Raw genomic sequence first — 27,645 nt, forward strand, 5'->3', positions numbered from 1 at the left:
CTATTTTTCTATGGGCCAGTGTATCTGAATGAGCAAGTCCTGCTGGGCTAAGCTTTCTGAAGGAATGATGCTGTTTCTAGTAGCTCTAGCACAGCATACAGCCATGCAAATTTTCTCTGAAAGGTGGAGGGGGTACATTTTCCATGTATAGCTTCTGAGCATTAGAATACATAGTCTTCTACATGCTTACCTGGAGTTCTAGTTCTTACTTAGTGAAATGAAGACTTGGTCACGTTATCATTGTCACTTTAGGTCTTAACGGAAACTCTTCTTCTCCCCTGTGGAAGGAGAAGCATATATTTATCAAAGGGAAGGTTGTAAAGAATACAAAGGAGAAAAGTGGGAGACATAGCATGAGCAGGTGAAAGGAGAGGGTGGAGGAAGGGGGATCAGCTAGGAAGCGTTTCCATGAGCAGTACAGCTTGAGAAAATCTGGGGAGACTCAGAGCAAGCAAGCAAGCAAGCAAGCAAGCAAGCAAGCAAGCAAGCGCTGACATTCGAGGAGCATAAGCAGGAGTACCTGGGCTCTAGTGGTCCCCTTGTTCCATCACCACCACAAACATCAGTATCAGCTAAGGAGGATCTCTAGGTACGGCCACAGGAGAGTGCTTGCTAGAAAAGAGGGTTTAAGGAGTACATGCCTCCATGACTATGTAGCATCCTGGCAGGTGTTGAGGACCAGCTGATAGATAAGGGCAATGCTTTCACCCTCCTACAGGTTAGACCCATTTGAGAAGGCAGAGCTGTAAAAAAAAAAAACATGGGATCAGGATACTGGCTTTATACCTAATGCAGGCAGAGCAGAGCATCTGTCCAACCTGCCCCAGACTGGCCTCTCACGCTGGGTTTCTCTTTTGAATTGGTGACCTCAATACATACAGAGAATAGTCCAGATCTTGGGGTAGATCTTCTATGTCAGAAGGTGAGATTGAGATCAAGGTGAGCCGGGCTCTACCTTCTCCCGGGATCACTAAAGAGAGAGAAATGGAAAAGGGCACAGCAGAGGATGCCCCCAGGATTGAAGGATGATCATTTCCTACAAATGGTAACAAATAAAATAAGGAGTGATTAAGCAGAGGTCTGGCATTCCGTTAGTGGTGACACTCACCCTTATAACCATCTCAGTCAGAAATGCGCTAGGCTAAGCACTGACTTCACGCACTAAAATGTGCTTAGGTAGTTAGAGCAATTTGCAGAGCACTTCAAATTCTGGTGAAGGCCAGTGGCTCAGCCTCGCCTCAGATAGCAAGCCTTGACAGTGTCTGAGGAGGAGACCAGCAAAGAATTCTCACTTTAACTACGTCATTTTCTAGGTGATCTCTGAAGATCAAGCTTTCAAAGAGTTAGGGGCAAAACTAGAGTTATTTTTCCTGGAGAGGCTACCCCTTACAAGATGGTTGCCAAACAATGCATAGTTTCCATTGAAGGTGGTTTTCCAAAGCTGGAGTCTATTGTCAGTATATATTATAGACATGTTGTAACTTATTCTTCCAAGCAACTCCTTGCGACTTCTTAAAGCTTCTTTTTTTTATTTCCTCATAAAGTTGCTTTATTCAGAAAATGTCATCTCCTAATCCTAATATGACTCAATGGTATAGTTTCCCCCCACCTCCACTCCAAATATATAATTTGAGAATTGGCTCTGAGTCATAACATCTCGGAGGATAATATGATAACTATGTTTGGTACCAGGGATGTTCTGACGGTATTATTGCTATGAAGTGTAAACACTAGTTACTCTACAAATATGGGGATTATGCTTTAGCCCTATGACAGCCTCAAAGGCAAATAAAATTAGTAAATCCCAGAGAAAGGATGAAAAAAGGAAGTGAATCAGACAGGCAGGCCGATGGATGACGATACGGCTCTTATTTTATTGGTGTATCTATTTGACAATAGTGTATGTATCTGTACCCATACACAGCACTGTTCATATTTTTCATTCCCCTCATAATTCAGTGAAGGGGGGCAATATGTTTTACATGCCCAGAAGCAGAATATTGTTCCCTGGATGGGGAGCACATTGCAGTATAGACCACGCCCCTTATTTCTGCTACGTGTTTAGAGCTTGCAGTAGTTTCCCGGTTAGTGTTCTCTCTCCCCATCTTCCTTCCATTTTATATATAACTTCTTTTCCTTTAGTTTCCTGTTGGGCTTCCCAGCCTCACAGTGATAGGTGGTTTTCAGCTCACATCCTCTGAAAGGGTCAAAGGAAACAAACTCACTGGGGTTTTCCAGTGTCGTTTAATCATAACAACTGTATTTAAGTCCAGAATTAAGAATTTTCTTTGTACTAGGCTTTTTAAAAATGAGCACAAGCTACAAATGTTTCTTAAACAAACCCAAAGTCACGCAGTTTATCACTGCCCTTTCTTTTCCTTTGAAAATGACAGAGCATACATAACCCTTTCCCCCTGGAAATTTTGGAAACTGATTTAATATTTCAAAAATTGTGCATGCTGGTCTCTGCTTGCATAGGGGTCAGTCTGTGTGAGGGAAAGTACCCACAGAGGCCAGAGGTACTCGTTTTCTGGAGCTGGAGACACAGGTAGTTGTGAGCATCCAGGCATGCCCACATGGGACCCAAACATGGCTTTTCTGGAAAAGCAGTATGTACTTTTCAATGCTGAGCCATCTGTGTGCACCCCAGAGGAAATTAAGTTAATGCCATTATAGCTTTAATGGAAGCATTATTATTTTAGTAAATATTTTACTAAAATATTGAGCACCAAAAAACTCAGTTTCTGACTACACCTTTACATTTGGACTTTTTAAATACAAAAACAAAACAATTTGACTGATAGCTCATGACTACATGGCAATAGTATGCCATGATTAACATTATTGGTAGTTTCAAGCCACTAATTGAATTTCTAGCATCTGGTAATGTAGGCAGAAACCAATACATCTTAAAAATTGTTTAATATGTAATATATTAATTATATTATATTGATATATACATAATATAATTTTATTATATTATAATATTAATGTAATTTAATAACTTTAATATTTAGCAATTTAATATGTTAATGTTATGTTATAATTAATATTATATATTAAACATATATTATGTATACACACATAGATATATATGCACACACATATGGTTAATGACAATTTTGTTCATTCCAACTCCTAATTCTCACAAAATAATTGAAAGAATTGACACCATTATGGAAAAACACTCTTCCTCAGTCCTTGAGAAACACATTGTATCTTCTCTTTGGTGAAATCTGACTTTATTATGTGGTAAATGTATTTAATTTGATGTTATTTTTTTCTGAATAAAAAGTTGAATGTGATGGTTGTAACATTTCAAAACTTTCCCTCGAATTGTATCTATTTTGTGCTTGTGGAGAAGTAGTTTCTCATTTAATTGTTGCTTTTTTCCCCCCTTTGTCTTGCCCCTCCAGCTATTTTGTCCTGTGGTTTCAACTTGATGTGTTTAGATACACAGTTTCTTTTATTTCCTTTTTGGTATTTACTGATTTTTTTTTGATTCGGAGATGGGTATCTTTTGTTAGTTTTAAAACTGCGCACTCCCTTCCTCACCAAATATTAAAATATTACCCTATCCCGGCTCTCTATTATTTCTCAATACTTTCTGGATTCTAACCACGTGTGCTCGGCTCTGCCCCGCCTCTCCCCAGCTCCCACTTCCCCCACACACACTCCTTTCCTCTCTCCTTCCTCAGATGCCTTCTGGTTCATTTTTCAAGTCTGTTATTATATTTTCTAATTTTCTACTGATCCCTATTCAATGTGATGTTTAATTCACTTAATTTCTCATTACAGTACCCCCTGACTTTTTTCACATTTTATTTGCAAATACATTTAGGTCAACAGTGACTTAGAATACACTTTCCGTGTTTGCTTTCAGTGCGTATGTCCACTTCGTGTTAGGTTTCACTGAGCATGTCCACGTCTGTGTCTGCTTTCACCACGCATGTCCATTTAGTACCTGGTTTCACTACATGTGCTGTTCTGTGGCTTTAGCTTCTATAAGATTATGTTTACATTAATTTCCTTCTTTGTTTTCTTTTTGGCATTTTCTTGGACTTTCATTTGTGGGAAATTTTTATAGTCAGTTTATGAGCTCTTTTATTTACATCTGACTTTCTGAATTTTCTGAAGATACCCATTTAGGAAGACGGATACATATCTGACTGAACAGTTTTACTTGGTCATGTTTATGAATGAGTAATTACATAGACTGCATATAATGTTAAAGCTGACATGGGATAATTTCCCACTACACTCATGACACAAGCATGACCTGTCTATGCTTTACATCTTCAGCTCACTGAGACTCAAACAGTCCTCATCTGCATCGCTGACATCACCAAGGGTGTATGTTTGACATGTACACCCAGGATTTCATCTCAACCCAACAGGTTCTGAAACTTGAGCTGAGCCCAGAAATCGTATTGCTGGCAACCTTCCAGGAATTACATGAAACACTGATTTTAAAAAAATAGATAAATATAACAATCACACACATACAACTATATTTATAAATGCATGCATATCTATAAATGTACATACACATTATATTCTTAGTTCATACACATAAATAGGTATGGTTTGTTGTTTATTTTCTCTTATGTGTATGTGTGTGTGTTTGTAATTGACCCAAGAAATTATCTTAACAGAGGGAAATATTTGTGTAAGCATATGTATGATTGAATACAATACATTATATATAACATATAATGTATAACATGTAATATATCATATATCATACATATAGTATGTAATACACATTTATAAAATAAAAGCAGATTTTCATCTATAAAAATTACTAGGCTGCTGCCACCTTTCCATCATAGTTTTATATGCTGCACTATTCTTTTGACTCCTGCTCTGCAGTTGTGTCTGCAGGGAATATTCAGCAAGTATTCATGGATGCTCCCTTTTCAAGAAATCTCACTCTTGTGTGATCCTAAATCAGCGTTATATTGCACATTAAAATATGAATGATCTCTTCAGTCAGGTGAAATTCTTTGTGGAAACATTTTCAGAAATAAGAAAGCATATTAGTTTGAATATTCTGTTAGCATTAGAGTTATTAACTTTTACTAAAATAATTTTTTTCTGAGTCCTTGAACATGTACCTCATATTTCCTGAGAGGCGGAATTTCCTCTCTGTGTTATTACTTCCTTTGCATATTAGAGTATTGTGTGACATGCTGTTTGGTGAGTGGCTAGATGGAAGGGGCATTCTGTCTCGCAGAAGGCCATCCAGCAGTTCATGCATTATATTCATAAGCATGATCTTTAATTTAATTTTTTTGACAAGTGCAGTGAAGGGTAAAATCAGGCAGTCATAATTCTGACTTTTCCATCACTCAAAGGAGTTCAGTAATTGACCAGCTCTGAGGAGGCAGAAACGAGGATGACAGCTTTCTCACAAAGAAAAGCTTTGTTTCGCCCTGTAGATTTAAAAATACTGTGACTTTAAACAAACTAAATTTCTGTGGAAAAAAATTAGAATTCAATAAATGTTCCACCACCATCTCGCTTTCAATTTACTCTATATTAGCCATAATCTGGGACCATTTGGAGCCTTCCTCTGTCAGCGGAAACAGCCAATGATCCACTTGGTTTTTAGGCTCTGCCCCCCACAGTTACTCATTTCATGTAGCTGGGCATGATGCAGGATTAACACTCATATTCCCAATCGAACTTAGAAAATTTCAGCATCGAGACTTTCTCTACAGTGAGAAGGCTGAGCTTGCCAGGGGAGAGGAGCCACATATCTTATTTGAACAAGAGGCATTCCCAGTTTAATATGCCTATTGTCATTGTCGTTTGTCAGCATTGTTCTCTCTCTCATTTGGAACTATCCCACATTGGTTGTTGAGAAGATATATGGTCCCTGCTAGACATGAATGCATGAGAAAATGTGAGCAGACCTCTTGCATTTTCAAATTCTGGTTTCCTTTTTGGGAAGTTTTTCTAACCTAAGGCTCATCTTCCCATGCACTAAAATGAAAAGAATGACCCTGCCTTTGTGTGACCTTAGGGTGGCTTGGACCAGATGCTATATAACAAGTACCCAGTGTCGTATTTACTGGATAGAAATGCGAGCTAATGAATTGAAACATAGTGAATTTATAACAAGGAAAGTCCCCTCCCATAAAACGTCACTCGTTTTGTTTATTAATCCTTGAAACTTCTATTAATATGATCAAAAATATTTTGTAGCTAGAGTCATGTTTAAAATGCACTGACTCGTTCTCCCATGTCACTGGGCTTTCTCTCATACTTTCCTTAAGTTCATTCACTCATCACCCCTCTCCCTCACACCACTGCATTAGTTAAAAATAGACCTTCTCCCTATCTGCTTGCTCTCCCTCAGGTCTGCTCTTCAAATTATGCTTCCCAAGAAAGCACTTGATCCAAACATTTTTACAAGTTCACAGAATAGAAAGCTTTCTACCTCCACTTATTACTTCCAAAACTTCAGGGAGGGCACAGACTAGGTCAGGGAATGAAGGACATGTGGTCGTTGGTTATGGGCATTGAAGCATACCTTGCTGCTTAGATAGTGATTGTCAGCCCTCCAGGTCTCTTCCTCCTGTAAGATGCTGGAACCAGGGCTTTCTCTTCTCCCTAGGGTCCTGTTCTCCTAGGTTAGTGTTCCTCAAAGTGTGGCTGCTAAACTCTGCAGCAGCATCCTCTAAAGTCCCCTCAAGATGTTTATGAAGCCAAATGACTTCCACACAGAGGTGGGTGTGCTTCCTGAAGTATCGGTAAGCCTGTAATGCAAAATGGACAAGATCCTCTGCAGTCTGGCTAAAAGATGGTACCAAGGTTCCTCACAGCATCCTCCTACACACATGTCAGCATAGGTCCCCAGCATCCAGAGGGAGTTAAAGTAGTGCCCCTAGTCTCACCTGTGTTTTTACTTTCTGAGACTTCAGTCATGTTTAACAATGGCCTAAAAATATCAAATGGAAACAAAATCCAGAAATAAGCAACCCTGTGAGTTTTAGATAACTTTTTCTATAATGTGCTGTAATTATCCTATTTTGTAAGTCAGAGTTTTTAACCTCTTATTGTATTTACCTTATAAATTATTAACCAGGAAACTTAGCTGAGTGCAGAGATTATCTTAGGTGATTTGGATACTCACGCACTCATTCCCTCATGAATGGTGCTTTTCTGCCACCACATTGTTGGTTTCAACCAGAACCTTCCCCATGAAGTGATGATCATGAAGTCGCTGCCATTTGTGACTTTCACATTCAGGGAACAAGGGAAAAAAAAACAATGAAGAGAAGAAGAGGGGTTTGCTATGACTGTGGCTTTAGGATTGGCTGACTGAGTCAACAGGGAAATGAAAAAAATAGTAGGCTCCAATATAGAGGAGCTGGAATCCCAGGTAGGGGAGTAGTCTCAGGCTTCAGTCATCCAGGAATAGGAACCTGTGTTGAGATTTTCTGCACATACTGTCAAACTTGGACCAGAGGAAGGCCTTGCTGTTTGCATGGGACCAAGCACTGGGGTTCTTGACATGGCCATTCTCATGCCAGTTATACTCAGTACTATTCACTGAGTATTTTATGTACTCACCAGGAAAGAGGAAGCTGTCATGGATAGCTAGTGAAAACAAACCTAATCTAGGAAACAGGATGCTAAATTGTTCTTTTATCTGCTAATGCAGTGTAATCCTCCATGTTATTATATATAGCATTTCTTTTAGATATCAAACTCGGAAAATCTACATTAACCTAAGACATATAAAAACTGATACTTTGTGAGCTCTGTCCTATATGCCCAGTAAATATTTATATCCTTAGCTTAAAATCTCTTGAGTCATGCTTTTCATGGCCACATGAACTTCTGAGAACATGTAGGGCCACCTACTCTAGTGACAAATGGGGAGAAGTTTCCTCAAATACTTTTTTTAATTTAGTCATTTTATTTTACATGTATGGGTGTTTTGTCTGCAAATATGTCTGTGTGCTACCTGCATAGCTAGCAACTGCAGAGAACAGAAGAGTGGGTTATGTCCTCTGGAACTAAAGTTACGGATGGTTTTGAGCCAGCATGTGGTCCTGGCTGGGGACCAAACCCTGTCCATGTTTGAAGACTTTATCAAAGTTGATTCTAAGTAAGCCAATCAAAGAATCTATTTAACAGATCCCTACAGATCATCTTTTATAGTCATTTTAAAAGTATCTTTTTAAAAGTCCTATAAATGCCTGTGAGTTATTTGGACAATATTTGTTTAAACATTCAATTCATCTACTTTAATCTAGAACTAAGTAAGGATGCCCTATTAGTGACTCATATCCATTTGTCATTGTTTAATTGAAAACTCATTCCTCAGATATAGGGGTGCAGCATTAGAGTGACCCTCCCACCTTCATGCTGGCACCATGACGATAGGACAATTGAGGACTTGTAATATTAGGCACTAACTTTTCAACAGACAACAGTTTGTGTTTTGTGTGTGTGTGTGTGTGTGTGTGTGTGTGTGTGTGTGTGTATTTCTTAAAGGGGACTGCTTACAAAAAGAAACAGTATAGGATCTTCACATGAGGGTTTCCTTTTGTATTGCATAATCTCTGTTTTCTATTGCAGTGAAACAATGCCATTCTACTGTACCAGTGAGAGCCCTAAAATTGTCTACCTATATCAGAATTGGCTGGACACAGTCTCCTAAGGCCTCGCTTAAGTGTGGCTAGTCTTTCCTCTCACTTGTCACTCTGCAGCCATCAGAGGCAGTCTGAGGAGTGAGCTCACCCCTAGGGATCAGTCTGGCTGGAGTGATGCACAGAAACTCAGGCACACTGTCCTTCTTGGGCACAAATGCGAGCTAATCCACTGGGATCATTTGTCATTTTCTCATCCTGAGAATTCTCCACTCAGCACTAACACCCTGTGCCCCTGGCAGGAAAAAGGAAGGCATGTGGTTTGTGAGGAAATGGAGATGGGGAAGGAAGCCGGTGCTCATGTAGGGGAAAGACAGAGCGTTTTTGCTGTGTGCTCCTGAACAGCTGAAACCACTCCTCTGGGGAGACTTGCTCATTCTGTCTAAGGCAGCCACTGTGGCCAATGCTGACAGTACAGGTTTTGCCACTAGATCCACCCTTCAGCAAATCTGGAAGTGTAGGAGGCTGGATTCAGAATTACCATTCCTTCTGGGAGTTCCCCACAAACAATCTGCAAGTACAGTTACAAAACAAGAAGCAAGAAACATAAATAAACTTTCTTCCTAAATAATCTGAGGTCACTTGCCAAGTGTCTGGCATCCCTCGTCTTCAGATATCTCACTAAGGATCTTCTAAGGGCATGGACAATTGCTCTTATGAAAGATCAAAAGCAGGGACTGGGGGACAGCTTAGAAAGGGAAAGTGCTTTCCTGTGCAAGTGCTAGGACCTGAGTTCAAATCTCCAACATGCATGTAACACCAGTGTTTGGGGTTTGCAGGGGTAGAGGCAGGGAGTACAGAAACGTGTGTATCCTGGCACCTTGCTTGCCAGCCAGCCTAGACAAAACATCACACTTCAGATTCAATGAGAGACCCTGTCTCAAAAACTAAGGTTGTAGAAGCAATTGAGAAAGGTATCTGACATCAGTTCTGACTTCCACATGTACCTGTAAGGATGAATGAATGTGCATGTGAGTACACACATACTCAAACACCACACACACACACACACACACACACACACACACACATGCACACACACACACACACACACACACACACACACACACGAGCATGAACGCTAATACAAAAACCATCAGCATAAACGCTGACACAGTTCTACGTTCACACCCTAACAAGGTTTCACCCATTCTCCAGTGATGTTCTTTATAAGCTAAAGATCCTCTGCAAAGTCAAGGGACCTTGTTGTCATGTGTCCTCATCCTTCACCCTGGAACAGCTCTTCTGATAGAATTTGACTGTAGGATTCTTCACACTTTTGAACAGTAAGACAGTTGCAATGTATGGTTATTTGTAGCTTATGCTTATCTGTCGTTTTTCCATGACAAGGGGTCAATATCTTTGCAGTCTTCTCTCAGCTGTGACTGGAGGGGGGGTTGTTTTTGTTCTGTTTTGTTTGTTGTCATTGTTTGTGGTTGTAGTTGTTGCTGCTGCAGCTGCTGTTAAAACAACATCCTCTGGGATCTGCACAGTTTCAGTGTGTCTCATTAGGATAATGTTCATTTGATTGCGGTGGTGTCTAAGAGGCTTCTTACCTGGGTAGCTATTTTATGCTCTGTAGCTGATGAGTATCTTACAGGAGACTCTAATGAAACCATAACCATGTAAACATCACATTGCTTCTTGAACTTTTCATTAATTAGTTGATTAACTTATTCATTTATGTTGCCATGGATTCATGATTTCTTGTTGACCTAGATTTGACATTCATTGAGTCTTCAAGAGGTGTCCCTACTTTAATGGATACTTGGAAATTAGTTTTGGGTGGCAGTTGTTTGAGTGACTGTTCGAAAAACATTATCAGTTGTTCTTGGTGGATAACTATGGAGATGAAGCCTTCTCTCTGACTGCTTCTGATTGCCACATCCCTGGTCACTGCTATAATCACTACAGCAAGTTGCCCAGCTTTGGCTAAACTTTCCAGAACAGTGTTTGTCTAAGGGTGAGAGGCAGCATCACAATCAGGCACTCAGGCTTTCGGTTTGTTTGGGATTCAGAATTTCCGAAAGTCTTCATTCTGTTATATTGTTCAATTTTCCCTTCTTGTTATATAATATGAAACAAATTAGCAATGGGTTAATGCACATATGAACATATAATCATGTCATTATATGTAGATATAAGTTCTATTTTTATAAAAATAGTGCATGTGAGACAAATGTCATTTCTACATTGGCAAAGTTCATTAAACATTTTTTCTATATTTATAACCATCACTTTATTTGTTTCTTACTAATTTAATAATTATTGTTTGCCAGTAATTATAAAGACATTAGTTTTTAATACATAATTTTTTTCTCTACCTTTCTGTCTCTTGTCTCTGTCCTTTGTTGCTGTCTCTGTCTGTTTCTCTCTACACCGTGTGTGTGTGTGTGTGTGTGTGTGTGTGTGTGTGTGTGTGTGTGTGTAGGTACCACAGTTCTCATGTTGATACTGGAAGACAATTTAGGAGTTGGTTCTTATTTTCCACCATGTGGATCCCAGGGATTAAACTCAGGTCACCAGGATTGGCAGCAAATGCTTTTATCTGCTGAGCACACAGCACGATCCATTGTGATATGGACACAATCCTGCTATTTCTTGCTGGGCTCTCTGCCAGGTTGATGAGTCCCTGGATGAAACAACTGTCTAGTTCTGTGTATAAAGATCAAGATGTATGTTAGGAAGGCCTGTATGAACAACCCCTCTGTTTGCACTATCAGATCACTCTCCAACCTGTTTTGTATTTTGAAGCAATGACCCCTTTACTAGACTCTCTCTCCTTCCAGCTTTGGGTTGTTTAGCCACTTTCTTTTGTATTTTTCATGCTTCCTAAGAAGGATTTTGTACTTTTTTGTTCTTTTTTAATGAAATTTTCATAGCATAACTGAACATTTTTATACTTCAGTCTTTTTATATTTCAGCCTTTTGGTGGAGCTTAGAACAATTAAGGACTTTTGTTTTCGTGTGAGTGTGCATGTGCATGTGCGTGTACATGTGTGTGTGTTACCCTGACAATGAACAAATGTCTGGTTCTTGTTTAGAAGTCATAGACTAGCATAGTGGCAATTTTTTGCAGGAGACTAGTGGGGTCATGTTTGAAATACAGCACAAAGGGCCTTGAGCCCACAGATCTCTAGAGAAACCAGGAATGTTTGAGCACACAAGATTATTTTTCCAATGATAAAAATGAAAAACCTGTTCTGCAATCCAGAAAGCAGAGAATTAGAAGTCATTAACAGTCTGGAGATCTGTGTTATCTGTTGGGCCAGGCCATATCAAGCTCCTATAACCAGGACCAGAGGTGGTGAGTAATTGAAATGGCAGTTACAGCCAGAGACTCCTCATTACCAGGATCAGAGATGGCTAATAGCCCAGATGTCTACACTCTCTAAATGACCAAGACCAGGCCAGACTCTTAGGCCTTTAAGCTAGTATAGTATAGGTAGGGTATCTATAGAACCCATCATCTTGGAAGAAATGGCACCCTGAGTTGAGTTTCAATATAATTATGCTTCCTTGTGCAACAGGGGTTATATTACACCAGGAAACTTTTTTCCATGTTATTCTACGCTTAAACCCATGGGGAATAAACTGCCAGTTATTAGACTCCCTGAAGATGTTGGATCCAAGTTGATGAATTCAATCTATACTAGGCTTCATTCTTATCTCTGTGAGGTTTCCTTCCCTGTACAGCACCCGCAGGGATTCCCTCGGGGTCAGAGGAAGAGCACAAGAGCATTTATTCTTGTCCGGTGAGCAAACACCACCTTCTTTAGGAAATTTGTAGGTGGGCCTTTTCACTTGCAGCTATTGTTCAGTTTGAACCACTTCTGGTGCTGAAGTTGGTGATGGCTCCTTCCATTGACGATCCCTGGGGAGCTTCACCGAGCTTCATTGATCCCTTGATTCGACCTACATCACTTAAACTTCTCCTTCATTAAACTCTTCACACTTTTGATCTACTTCTCACTGGGACGCTGGCAGTTCTCTTCCTGCTGCAATCCCCATCATCTTCTGGAACTTGGCCTCAAAACCCCACTTTAACCATACATTAACTAAACTCCCTTCTCTCCTCTTGCTGGGAGATTTTCTCTTGTTTTAAACCATACTCAGTAGCTATGTTTGTCTTTCGAAATGTACCTCTGTGTTGATAGCTCAGTCATCTTCATGTCCACCTGTGCTGGATGTTTGTCAACATGACACAAATTAAAATCCTGGAAAGAGAGAACTTTAATTGAGAAAATGTCTTTATTAGACTAGCCTGTAGGCAAATCTGTGCAGGGTATTTTCTTGATTAATGCTTGATGTGGGAGGACCCAGACAAGTGTGGGTGGTCATACGTTGGAAGATCCTCCTGGTTGTTGTATTGATTTATTAGTCAGGTTCTCTGGAATAACAGAACTTACAGAATATATATATATATATATATATATATATATATATATATATATTCATTTTATAATGTATACATATAAATATACCTATACATATGAATATATAAACTTACATGAATATATATTCATTCTATAAAAGTATATATGTACACATATAAATTGTGTGTATGTGTGTGTGAAGAGAATTTATTAGAGTGACTTACAGACTGAAGTCCATCTAACCCAACAATGGTTGGCTATTAATGGAAAGTCCTAGAATCCAGTAGTTGCTCAGTATACAAGGTTGGGTGTCTCAGCAGATCTTCAGTATATGCTGGAGTCCTGAAGAACTAGGTTTTAAAGCCAGTAAAGATATGAATGTGCTAGCAAAGTGAGCACTGGTATGCAGAGTGAAAACTTCTTTCTCCCATGTTCTTATATCGGGTCCAGAATGTGTGGCCATATTAAAGATGTGTCTTCCCACCTCGAGCTCTAGATTAAAGACATGTCTTTTCCCAACTCAAAAAACTATGGATTACAGGTGTGTCTTTCTAACTCAGAGGTCCAGATAACAAGTGAGTCTTTCTACTTCAAATTTAGCAAAACATCCCTCACAGGTATGCCCTTCATTTTCAGGTTTTAGTTCCAGATGTAGTCAAGTTGACAACCAAGAATAACATCACAGTTTTCTAATAAACCACAAAGGGCCACAGATTTTTCTCTATGACCTCTGCTTCAGTTTCTGCCATGGCTTCCCTCCATGATGGACTAAGAGCTGTAAACTTAAATAAACATTTTCATCTCCAGGTTGCTTTGGGTCATGGTGTTTTTATCCCAGCAATAAAAAGCAAACCAGAACATCACTACACATTGTTTTCACTCTGTCAATTGAGGTTGTTAACAGTTTCTTTCAGGTTCTAGGGGAGAGAACAGAGGCCCCACTTCTTGATGAAAGCAAACCCACATTTTCAAATAAATAAGAAAATTAAAAGAAATATGGAATAGAACATATACTATTGCTATTGCTACTGCTGCTGCTGCTACTACTGCTGCCTTTTTAGGGAAACACAATCTACTCTAGTCTCTACCATACATTCACAATTAAGTCAATAACTTTGAACACTTGTGGAATGAGTTCAGAAGAGAACATTGGTTCCTGCTAAAAAAACAGTAAGTAGAGACACACGGATGTGAAGGCTGAAGTCTACAGCCCAGAATGAGGAGATCACAGTGACTTAAGCTGGGGCAACGAAAGCTGTGGCTTCCTGTCTATGATGAGTAGTAATCTCACTAAATCTCTGGTGCCTGTCACCTGAAGGATTTAATTTTATGATCTTGATGATGTGTTTCCCCTGGTCCTGTGAAAGGTTGAAATTCAGTCATAGAGCCGTAGACTCATCGTTTGTGTTTCCGGTTTAAAGTCATTCTTCCACAAAAATCTGCTGACTCCAAATCCCATTGCTTTTGCTAAGAGGACAGTCACACTCTGCTGTCTGTGCAGCACCACTAAATCAAGTGTGAGCTTCAAGTCTTCCATGGCTTTGAGGCTTATTTCAAGAGTTATTCTTCCTTTGTGTATGAAAATTTCCATTTTGAATCTGTGCCATCTGCAAAGTAATAAGAAATTGGAGGTTATGATGAAGAAGCCAAGTCAGAGGAATTGGTGTGTGTGTGTGTGTGTGTGTGTGTGTGTGTGTGTGTTCGACACTGTACTTTTTCTCTAAGAGATGGGCTTTAAAAATGGATGGAGCCAAGCAAGAGGCAATCCCAGAATAGCTCCTGGAAGGTCTTAGAAAATAGCATCATATCCTGTGCTACACTTAGTAGGTCCGTTTTTGATGATGTGTAAACCCCTGATATGAGCTCATGAGATTGTACATATGACTCTGTACTTGTAGATCAGTGGTTTTTCAATTGTTCAGCGTATTACTGGCCAGCAAGCAAGTATGAGAAGCATAGGCAGCCTACTGTGTAGTTACAATAAGCCAAGAGACTCAGTCAAGAACAGAAAAGTTATTTCAAAGGCCTTTAGAGAAATCTGCATCTGAAGAGTTCACATGATAAGGATTTAGAAACTTCAACCATTGCAAGACTCTCTTGTCTCTATCCTCTGACTGCATCTTCCTTATATTCTACCCCTCTAGGGCCAAGATAACTTCAAGCTTTAGTCCCATCAGCCCAATGAGAACAATCTACCGTTTTGCAATAGTATCAATGAAAGTACTAAAGCTGTGTTTTGTTATTTCTGATTGGCCAAATTTTATCAGGTCTACCCTGGAATTTATCACCATGGCCAGGGATATTCAATGTTCTATCTAGGCATGGGTCCCCTGACAACTCTGAGTCTGGGAAAGGGAAAGGGGGAAAAGCATGATCAGTGGCATCTGGACTCATGGGAAAAAAGCAACAATCAGGTGGAAAAATGGATGTCTTATTTGTAATCCACTGTCAGTAAATCCTAACTGGTGGTTGAAGTCTTGTGTCCTATACCTTTTTAAAAGAAAAAAAATAATAGGAATTTAGACCATAATGCTGTATGTAATGAAATAGTTTGCTGTCTGTTCCCTGCCCCAGTTCCATTGCTGCTCAATCATCCTAACAGATCAAAGGGACTTTTCTCAAAGGAATGTTGACACCACTTAAGAATCCCATGTAGGCAATTGGAGGTGTGCAGAAAGGCTACAGAAAAGCTATACCCAACCAGTGACAAATACAAAGTGCTACATAATTGTTGCCAAGTGAAAGCAAACAGAGCAAGGACCAGTGACTGGTGGGAGGAGTGGGGGAACACAGAGGGAAGAAACAGCAGTGCAGTAGAGATGTGGACCATGACTGTGATGACTGGGTTAAGTCCCCAGGGAAGGACTTTAGGGAGGGTTTAGGGAGAAAACTGAGCACAGAACATATGAGAGAAACTCACAGCACCCAACAGTACTGTTAGCCAGAGAGAACATTTGGAAGGCAGTGTGGAACTACTAAAATTTGGCTGTTAAATTTTTAACTGTCATCCTGTATCCCCAAGCTATTTGATGGTGGGTTAAAGCAAAGTCAAAAGTATTGGCTTCATTTTCAGGGCTGCCCCAGGCACTGGGGAAACCTGAGCTTCTGTTGACTCAGAAATTCTTTGGGTGGTTTGGTAACCTTGTCTTAGATGTTTATGCATTGGCAGCCACACAGAAGTAGTTCCCTCTTGGTGTTTAGGAACCGGATTTCCTTGTCTGGTGCCCATTAAATTAGGGAGTGCTGGAACTTGTCATCTGCTAACGTTACTAACAATACCTTTCAGTAACACGGGCCCTTCTGCGCAGTTTTTCTGCTCACACTTTCCTATGGATACATCACAGAAGATGGACATTAGAAATAACACAAAGAGTCAGTTTATGGGTTTCTGACTTTATTTTGAGATTTAGGCTATAGCTTTTGAAGTCAATCCCAGGGTTTTGCTTTTTCACATGTGCTCCTTGACATTCTATTGCATTTCTAAGTATGCAGTGTGATGTGGACAGGTTTGAAGGAATCTAGTTCTACTGACCACAAAGACATCACATATCTTAAGCCAAAATGCCTTCAAAAGGGTTATGGGATACCAAAACAGTGATTATTAAAATATGGAATATGAAACACATGCAACCCCTAAAACGGAAAATACAACAGTTCCACAAAGAATGCTGGACTCAGATATTCAGTTAAATTCCAATTGAACTATAATTCTGCATAAACTTTAATTACACAACACTGAGTACTTGCATCCAATTCACAGGGAGAAGTTTTCTCTATAGTCAGTTGGAATGGCGTTATGCCTGGTTGTCAGGGCATCCAGATTTCAGTTTGAAACTCATCTCTACCACTAACCCACTTTGCAGACTCCTGGGAGTGCCCCTAATCTTCAGTTTTATTATTTGTAAAATAGGAATAATAATGCTTACTCTTCAAGAAATTGGTCAAGGGTTATAAGGAAAATATAGAGAAGAAAAAGCATAAAGTCTGATGTGTGAAGATCGAGTGAACATGGGAAAAATGGTAGGTCTCATCTCTCTTATGGAGGATGACCACTGCAGCTTTGGGGTAATAGACACCCATTTCTCCTTCTTCTCTACAGGAGAAATTCCAGAAAACAAATGATTTTTCTTTCTTTTTTTTTTTTTTTTCAAATTTCTGAATATAGAGCTTAAAATAAACTCAATCCCACACAATTATGTTCATTGAGGGCAGGAAGTAATTCTGGTTTCCCAGAGAAATTATGCTCAGATTATTATTTCTCTGCTATATGTGTTTTTTCCCCTAAAAGTATTTAGCTTTTCCTTTTCTCCTGTCTAGAAATTTCTAGCCATTCACACTGCCTTCCCTTCAGTAAATCTGCCATTATTTTTTCAACAGGTACCAGCCCAAAGATCCGTAAGCTCTGAGCTAACAGTGAAGTCTCAGCTGAGAAAAGAAATAAAAAGCCAGTTTCCTGCAAATTATGACACAACAAGTTGGGGACACACTTGTTTGTTTGTGTCTTTCTTCTCAGGTTTATAGAACGCTCTTTGCTTTTTATGATGAGAAACTGTCAGTTATTACGGGCTATTGCCCACTTTTTCATCTTCTGGGTAATGGATTTCTGCTACAAAATTCAACTCTAGTCAGAGTAGCCTGGGTTATAAGAACAAGAGAATGAGAGCAAGAGAGCAAGAGAGAGAGATCGAGAGAGCAAAGAGGTAAACATAGATTCTTAGCTCATCTGTATTCCCTCTACCTTAGACCAGTGATTCTCAACCTTCCTAATGCTGCCACACCTCATGTTGTAGTAACCCCCAACCATAAAATTATTTTCACTGCTACCTCATAACTGTAATGTTGCTACTGTTATGAATCATAATATAAATATTTTGGAGGATGGAGGTTTCATAAAGGGGTCAGGACCCAGAGATTGACAATTGCTGCCTTAGGGTATTTTAGAGAAATGGCCTTTTTTTTTTTTTTTTTTTTTTTTTTTTTTTTTTAATACTAGGTACTAAGTAAATATTTTTCGGTGGCCAAAAGTATAAGTAAGGAAATGATAAAGACTTACTGTGACTGCAAATCATTTTTCATATGTGAAGTGCGCTGCCTACTTCTGGGGATTAACTAAGAAAAAAAATCTTTGTTTAAAGGCTTCTTCCTGGAATAAAGGGTCCATGTATAAGTTGACAATATATAGTCTCCCAAAGCAGAACATTATGGTTATAGGTGCCAGGAACCTCAGCACCTTTCTTTATTAGGGCTGCTGCCTCATGTGGAATTGAACGTTTGATATATTTCCTTTCTGAGATAGAACGTGACCCCAGCACATGAGATCTGGGGTTGGCTCAGTCTATGTCACAGCAGTTTTCTGTCCTGTGTATTAGCGAAGACCTTCAGGAGAAGGTCTTCAGGAGAAGGTTATTTCAGGCTCATGCAAAACAGCAATGTGTCACTGTGGTTTTTAAATGCTGCAAAGAAGCTGTAGTATTCAAATATGAGCCAAAAATTTAAATCCTCATTTTTATTAAATTTTTAATGAAGTAGTCAGGTGTGATACCTTGAATCTCAACACTCTGGAGGCAGGAATCTCTATGAGTTCAGAGCCAGTGTGGTCTACAAAAGGAGTTTCAAAAAGTCAAAGCTACCTTGTCTCAAAAAGCAAACAAACAGAAAAATAGTTAATTAAATAAAAAATAATAAATATTAACACAAGACAAGGACAGCATCATCTACCTCCCTGTATTTTTAGGTGAGGAAAATAGAGATAGTACATCCCAAATAACAAAAGATGCTCCTGTCATTCAGGTAATTAATAGAGACTTGAGAAGGCTGTACCAGGAGCTGGGGACAAAGACCAAATAGTTATTTCTATTACCTCACAGCTAAATTCTAAGTCACAGGAACTGTTCAAAAGATGGGAAACTATCTGATGGTGAAGGAACCTATACACCACTAGCTGCCAGTGTAGGTAGGGATCACATTTGAAATTCATCTTGTACATGTGCCTGTTCCCTCCTGCTCCTGCAAGAAGGCGGAATCTCATCACTGGGAGTTACATCTGCACCTATGTCTCTTGGAGCTCAAGGAATAGAGGTATCAGAATGGTAGGAAGGCAGCTACAGATGTTTTCTGCAGTGATGTCCCAGAGAGCACAGGGCAAGAAAATGGCAGCAGGCAGAAGAGAGACTGGTGGCCTGGTAAATAAAGATGAAAGGGAAGAGATGGGAGGGAGAAAAGAGAAGGTTATAGGCAAGCAGTTTGCTTTACCAAAAGGTAATTCTCTGTAGACAGTTTCGGGTTGCTGTGAGCTGCAAATGTAAAAACCAGCCTCCGTTAGGGTTTCTCAGAGGATTTAGTAAGCTACACTGATCATGATGAAATGCAGTCTACAGGAGGTTATAGGAAGAAGGAAAATGACATATGTGTGTGTCACACATTACACATGCCACAAATTTTATATAAAGTTTTATATATATAAATAAATGTGTTCAATCCAAATTGAACTCTTCACACTCAGAACTACAGAGAATGGATCCCATTAGAACCCTGATTCACTCAGCCCAACACTCTCACACTCGCCTCATCCTCCCACCCCTGCCTTGTGGGAAGCTGAGTCTTGACACTTCCTTCACTGGCTATTGCTAGGAAATTGAACTCTCTTGCTATGTACTCCTCTCTTATGCCCATATCTGATGTGCAACCTCATGATGGCGGCTGGCTTACCCCAGAGCATGGGAGTGAGAGTAACAGCACGAACTACAGTAGCCAGTCATTTTATAATTCTATTGTAAATGTACCTTACTGTGATTTTGGCTGCACTCTGCTAATTAGAACCAAACCCATAACTGCAGCATAGAGAGTGGAATTGAAGTTTCCTCTCCTGAAGAAAGAGGGCTTAGGAGGAGGCTTTGTGGGCATATTTTCCAAACCACCATAATAATCCCAAACATCTTTCCAGTTTTTTATCCCAAGGCATCTTACTTCCTAGATGAGTCTACCCAGATTTTTTTTTGAGATTTCCTCAAATATTAAATTATTTTATTGACTTAAGCTCAAATGTCCTTTCTAATACCATCTAAGGTCTCAGAGTCATCAAAAATCTGGGGATGTTGCTGGTTTACAGAAAGTGGTGTCACTGGTAGACAGGAGGTGGCAGAAGGTCATCTTAATAGAGGTTCAAGTTGACCCTATATCACAGAGACTGTCACTCCTCAACAAGGAGGTCACATGTGTAGAGTCCTAAGTTGAGTCAACTCCTGTAGCTTTATTAGCTCACTCTAAAGCTGTGGTCAGCACACTTTGGACCAAATAGGAAAGAATTTTTGACTTGTTTCTTTCTTTCTTTTTTTTCTTTTTTTTCTTTTTTTTTTTTTTTTTTTTTTCTTTTTGCGATATTGTTTCTCTGTGCAACCCTGGCTGTCCTGGAACTCACAATGTAGACCTGGTTGGCCTTGAACTCAGAGCTCTGCCTGCCTCTACCTCTCAACTAAAGGTGGAACTAAAGGTGTGCCACCATTGCTAGAGCCACCACTACTAGCCTGTTTTTATTTCTTTTTATCACCACCCTATAGAAAAGTAAAATGCCTTCTTAGATTGCAGGCTATATTTGCCGAAACAAGGCTCCAGGCTACAGTTTGTAGACCACTGCTTTCCTGCATTCAATGCAATATTCAGGCTGTCCTTGAAAGTATTTTAGTTGTGTGTCACTGCACCACCCCAGCTCAGTGAGAAAGGCTCCCCTCCCTCCGCATCCCTCAAGTTACCTAAGGAGATCTAATTTATCTTACTCTAGGTAAAGAGCTCAGGAGTCCTCCTTTCAGGATGGGTACATTTTACATAGGATTTCTTTCATGCCTTCAGGGAGACAGAAACAGGTTCAAAAATTAAGTCACTAAGATGACTAATGTGGTCCTGTCAGAAAAGAATTATAGACCTGCAGGTGATGGTCTTCCTGAGTACGCATTTTGCCTTTCTATCCATCAAGTGAATAACAATAACCTTCTCCAACACAGGGAGAAGAATGGATGGACGGACAGTAAGCCTTTCTTTCTGTTCACTAAATATTGGCACAAAAAAGGTTTTCTGTGACAATGGAAACTTGTGTCAAATTTGCCTTTTAAAGGGGAAAAGAATTCAGTCTTACAACTTGGCATTTGTATCTTCATTGTTTAGCATTAGCTCATCTCAAGAGCATCATTGTGCTAGAGAGAGAGAGACAGAGACACACAGAAAGAGACAGACAGAGACAGAGAGACAGAGAATTCTACTCTTTAAAACCACTTACATGAAAATTCTTAAAACCAAATTAAAATAAAAGGTTACTGCTCTGTAAGTTTGCTAGGGCATTAGAAAAAAATTTATCATGTAGCTTAGGTGTCTACGAAAGTGGCCATGTAATATGCATACTTGATTAATGAGGGCATGCTGACAGAAGTAAGGAAGAGATAAAGTTGAAAGAAACTCAAAGCAGTGCATCGAAACTAATGTTTGCCAGACTGGTTAGGTAGTGACATATTCCTATTTGATTTCCAAGTCCAAAGCAGCTCATATTTGTTAACCTGAGTCATTTCATATGCGCCATCAAGAACCAGCCAATTCAAACAATCAAGGGGGCTGTCTAACTACGAATAATTTAGAGGGTCAATAAATGAGGTACATATCTGTCTCCTCATCGCAATAGCTCCACTCCTCAGTCTTTATTTAACCCTCTTAACATTTTCTATATAGGACTCATTATTAGTTGTAATTAAAACTGACCAAAAGTATAATTTACTTAGCTTTAATGAAATAAACTCTAAAGGGTCATCTTTCATCTTGAGCATGTACCATTTCTTCCTATAATTTTTTGTTCTTGCTAGTGATCCTGATCATACCTCTCTTAGCCTGGTGTTGGAAAAATTTTAAACTCACTGTTGGTTTGAATGGCCCCCAAAACAAATGCATATGTTTGAATGTTTGTCATGTGATAGGAAAGGTCTTTTGCTCCATCGTGATTTGTTTTGATTGAAATCTGCAGTTATAGGACAGCATTCCTTGCGATTGCAGCTTGCACTTTCCACAACGACCCCTTATTTGTAGCACAGAGGTTAAAAACCAAGCCCATTTTGATGCTTACAGATCTTCTGGGAGGTCCATAAAATGGAGTACTGCTTCTATCAAGGCAGGAATTGTCTGATAGTAGCAAAAAGAATGGGGAGAGGTAATTTAATCTCATAAGCAAACTGTCAAGAAGACGGGAAATCCTAAAACCCTTCCTTCCTCAGGGGGTGGCTGTAGGGCTGTTGAGTTTTTCTTGTTGGTGCTGTTTCTGTACCCTCAAGGACATCTGTCTCTTTAGGTCCATAGGAGCCCCATGCATTTAGCAATTTTTCCCCGAGACCCATGAGAGGAAATTGACCCACAAAGCAACTGACTGTCATTTCAATGTGTCAGCGCTTGCAGAGATGGTTTTCATTGATCACAAGCCAGTCTGATGCCTTTTTTTTCTTTTTTTTTCTTTTTTCTTTTTTTTTTTTTTTTTTACCAAACATATTTCTGTGGAAAGGCAACAGCTGGAATTCCTTCGACATTATCCAAAAAGAGTTCATCTGATAAGGGCAGACTTATGTAAATTGACCAGTTTGGCAGCAAGAACAAAGAACATGCCAGAAGATTCCTGAGCTAGAGATTCATATGTCATTTCATGTACATAGCATTGCCTATACTGGCAGTGGCCCACTCTACCACTAGGAGAGAAGAGGCAGATGTTGTCTGTCTTCTGATGTGGTTTCTGATATTTGTGTTAACTTAGCACCATTGGCTATCCTCAACAATTTTTTTCCCTAGTCCTTGAGTCTGTTGACAAATTGCTGTTTAGAATGTAGTTACTGGAGCTACCAGGAATGCCCAGTGGTAGAGCACCCACCTTAAAAGTACGAGACCTTGCATAAGATCCCCAGCACTAGGGTGTGTGTGTGTGTTTGTGTGTAGGCCTTCATGGAGGGGTTGTGGGTATGAGTATAAGTGCGTGCAGGTATGCATGTGTGTGTGTATATGTGTGTGTATGTGTAGGCATGCATATGTGTGCATGTGTGTATATGTATGTCTGTATGTCTGTATATATTGCTATATTCTAGAGAAGATTCATTAGAGCAGGTGCTACCTTTACACAAGGAAAAAAAAAGCAGAGTATTGGGAAAAGCATAAAGACCAAAATAAAAAATAGAAAATTGAATCCAAAATAAGACTCCAGTAAGATTTTTTTGGACTATAGTCATAATGGGAATTTTTTGAGTAAATTCAAGATGAGGTAATACTAGAATTCCCTACTTTGCATAGTAGTTTTAGAATTATTATTATTATTATTATTATTATTATTATTATTATTATTATTTAAAAAGACTGGATAATTAGTGTTATCAGTAGTCTTGGAAGAGTTGACAGATTTTTTTACTAAATGAAAGTAATTTACACTAAACTAAAAATGACAGCAGATTTTTAAAGGACAGCTTGATGGGGAATAAATTGTGAGGCCTTAGCGATGTGGAAGAGAGTGGTAATCGGTCTGAAAAAAATCACAGAATGTATGCTGTTGTCCATTTTGCTGAGGCAGGCCCCAAGGGATAACAGTAGGATATATCCCTATTTGCGGCAGAAAGAGAACAGATATTGGAACCAACTGTCTCAAACCATCAGTCAAAATGCACAACTCTGACAAGGTCACCAAAGGAAAAAATAGAAATCTAACAAGGAATATCTGAAAGTAGCAGAACCGTACAAAAATGACTGTCACCTGCATGCTTCACTTGGTTAAAGATTGTACGCCAAGTGTCACGTTACTTACTTTTAGTGTGTGTATGATATGTATGTGTGTGTAGATGTGGTAGGACTACATATAAACATGTACATACAGATGGAGGCACATACACACATGTATATACAGAAAGAGACATATATACACATGTACATACTGATGGAGGAACATTTGAACCTCTTCTATTCTTCTCCTTTGTGAGACAATATCTCTAACTGAAGCTAGAGCTTGCTGATTGGCTAGATTGACTGACCATTGACCCTTAAAGGCTCTCCCATCTCTTCCTCTCAACCCTGGCATTACAGGAATACACAACCACGTGCAGCTTTTTACAATGGAGGTGCTTGGTATCCAAGCTCAAGTCCTCATTGCATACACCACTAACATTGAACTCATGACCCCACCCTTCTTCCTGGCTCCTTATGAAGTTTCCTTTTCTTGGCAACTATTCTGTCTTTCTTCCTACTAAAATGTTCCTATTAGTTATCTCATGGTTATGTTAACCAACCTGTCACACTTTATTTCCAAGCACCCTACCTCCAGTTTCCCAGGCTACTGCTGGGGTAGAATTCAAGGTGATATAATATGGTACTCAATGAAGGCATGCAAAAGTGTCTACTCCATGCTTGCTGTGGAAGACCTGGGCTGCTGCTCAACTTGCAATGTTTCATCTGCGCCAGTAAAAGAGAACAGTTACAGACAGCTATAGGACAAAGTTGTAATGACTGTTGATGGAGAATTTTCCCATAGATGTTGTTGTCATCTCTCTTGCATATTTCCATTTAAGCGCTCACCAAAGCTACTGATTCTGCCCCTGGAATATCTCTCTATCATCCCTCTTGTGACAAATTTCAATCAGATCCAATGGAGCTGTAGACAGCTGCCTTTTCTCCCCACCTTGTTCAATGCATACTACACATAGCTTCCATGTGAAAGAGAATCCTTTCCTCCTTCCTTGATACCCTCCCAACAAAGGATATGAAGCCCCATCTAACATGGCAACTTAGTCACCTGACCTTACTCCTGCCTTCACTTCCTCTGTGGTCAGTTCTTCAATTGTGCTGAATTTCTGTCCATCCCCAAGCATATATGATCTTCAAGTTTTGTTCCCTAGCCCCATGGAACATTCCCTCTGCCCCACCCCCTTCCTCCTCCACTTCCTCCTTTTGTCTGAATCTCTCCCACTTAGGCCCATCTGTGGCACTTGCTATCTGCACCCCAAACCCATGGGCTCCTCTCAAATCTTCAAAAATGTCAAGGTTTTTCCATACAAAGCCTCTCCCAGGTGCTCTTCACTCCACTTGGCTCATGATCTGTCTCCCCCTTTTCATCTTATTAAGTTCTACTGATCAGTTTTAGGGTCCTCAGCTTAAACGCCATGTCTATGAGGAAGCCCTCAGATGATCTCGCGAAGAGTCAATTAGCAATCTTCATTTCTCGTCATCAGCACTTAGCATGATTGGGAATAATGTGTTTGTGTAGTTAGTCTGTTTAAGACGTTCTCTGATCAGATCTACCTGAAGCACACTCTAAGACTAGAATTCAAGGATAAGCACTAATCCCAGGAAGCTCCAGGAAGGAAAGAATGCAGCAAGATTGGGGAAGGAAAGGAATACAAAATAGGTGTATATAGACTAAGACCTTGTGGGGACAGCTGAGTCTCAGTCCTCTGGCAGACACCAGGAGAAAGCATGCATGGCCCTCAGAGGTGCATGATTGCTTGGCTATGGTTCTTTACTGAACTACTGCCATCCCATGACTAGGCTGCCTATGGGTATTGAATTGCTACCCTGCCCCACTTCAAGATCAGAAAAACAAGTTTCTCTTAGAGTCCAGGAAAAAGAAATCTCCTGCCACATGTTCATAAGGAGAAGTCATTGGTGTCCACAGAAATTAGAACTGTGAAACAAGGAAGAAACAGCTTGAGAGACAACACCCATCTGCCCATCTGGACTCTCAGCTCTATGCTCCTCCCCTCACCAGCTGTATTTCAAGGAATACTAAGGATTGGAAATATAGTGTGACTCAAATGCATATGTCATTTTTAAGTTTTGAAAAGCCATTTTGAAAACGAAAGAAATCATAGATAGACCTCTTTAATCCCAGCCTTGGGATAGCTTAGGCAGGAGGATTATAAGTCTGAGGTTACCTGACTGAAATTCATTTTTACTTTGTAGAACTAAAATGTCATCTAAATGTGTGCGTCTAAAATGTCACTGCAACACATTGTCTTCGGTATCTAGTATGTATTTTATATTTACAGGACATCTCAGTTTAGACTAGCACATTTCAAATGTCAAATAGCTGAATGTGGCCAGTGGCTGTCACAGTCCTAACAGAGACATTATAGTAGAGACTAGATGCTCAGAAAATTTTGCTCAAGGGCAAATGGTTTTGTTGGGTGAAGCAATAACTCCACAGATGTTTCACTGGCTGCTCATGGTTGGAATTGGATACTCACTCTAAGAGCATACATAGCCCTCCTTACTTCATTCAGCATACTGTCTGGCAAGCAGAGCAGATGTTCTGGGCCACTTATGTATCTCCTCAGTAGGCTTCTAGGAGAGTTTTTCTACCATGATCAGTCCTGTGTCCAGAATTCCCAATTCAGTCTCTGAAGAACAGAAGCTCCAAGACATTTTGCTCAAAGGTTTTAAACATATCTCATGCAAAAATAATATAATTAAGATGATTTTAAGCAAAATTTTAGGGAAAAGGTGAATTTTACACATGAATCTTATTTTAAAAATAGCCTTTTCTAATAAATAACTAGTATATTCTCAAGTGACTATTCAACCCATGGCTACAAAGCTTCAGGAGAATGAGCAACACAATCGCGGCTGCTTGTGGCCATATTTGATGCATGAGAACCACAACATAGGGTAGCTTCTACTTTTACTAGTTAAATACAGGAAAGCCATTGTTTCTCAAGGTGTAGTGTTCCACCCGTAACAACCTTGGACTATCATCTGTGATGTTTTTTAGACACTCAAAGGTCCAGGTCCCACTCTTAACTCTGCTAAAGCAGAATTCATCAATGAACACTGTAAGAAGCCTGCCTGGGGCTTCTGGGCCAAGGTGATATTTGAGAACCTCATGTTTAGATCCAGTAAGTTCTAAGTGTCTTCTATAGAAAAACATTGTGAGCTTAAAGGAAAAACAGATTCCTATGCCCTAATTATACACAAACTCAGCTTTGGCTTTTTCTGCCTAAAGCTGTATATATGCAAAGTATAGATGCTTTCTATATCCCCAGGTTCTGAAGCTTCAAATTCCACTAAAGAAAGAAATGATATCGCTATATATTTGAACACTTTCCTTGTTATCACTATTCTCTAAACCAAACAGCATAACAATTCACACAGCCTTCACATTGTATTGGATAGTAACATCATCGAGAGATGATGTAACCTATACAGGATGCCTGCTCAAGTTATGTAAAAACACCATTTTATATGAGGATATAAGCATCTGTGCATTTTGATACTCAAGTTTTCATGGTACCAATCCCATGTAGGTATTGTGACCACTGCACTTTCATGTGATATAAAGGTAATGTGTTGAATATTACTCTGATGCAATATTGATGCAGATAAAAATTTGTCACACCAAGCCATTATTCAATGATTTTTAGAAGTGAAAAAATATACAAATAAAGCATTGGGTTTTTTTGTTAGTCAACCTTGAGGTGGTTGTGAGGTCTATAGGATTATAAATTCTGTGAGGTCACACTGTTATTAAATGGCCAGATTCAATTTGTATACATCATTTCCATCAACTTAAGAAAATTCCGAGAGTTATCTTACAAGTTTTTGTTTTCAACCTA

General features: G+C 39.5%; 1 protein-coding gene across 12 annotated transcripts in view; it reads left to right on the plus strand.

Annotated features, from left to right (window-relative positions):
- The window catches only part of Macrod2 (mono-ADP ribosylhydrolase 2), a 1,857,339-nt gene that overhangs the window by 1,689,788 nt on the left and 139,906 nt on the right, over window positions 1–27,645 (plus strand). The gene's annotated exons all lie outside the window — the stretch shown is intronic.

The sequence above is a fragment of the Arvicanthis niloticus genome, chromosome 2, assembly GCF_011762505.2.
Source record: "Arvicanthis niloticus isolate mArvNil1 chromosome 2, mArvNil1.pat.X, whole genome shotgun sequence".
NCBI classification, from domain to species: domain Eukaryota; kingdom Metazoa; phylum Chordata; class Mammalia; order Rodentia; family Muridae; genus Arvicanthis; species Arvicanthis niloticus.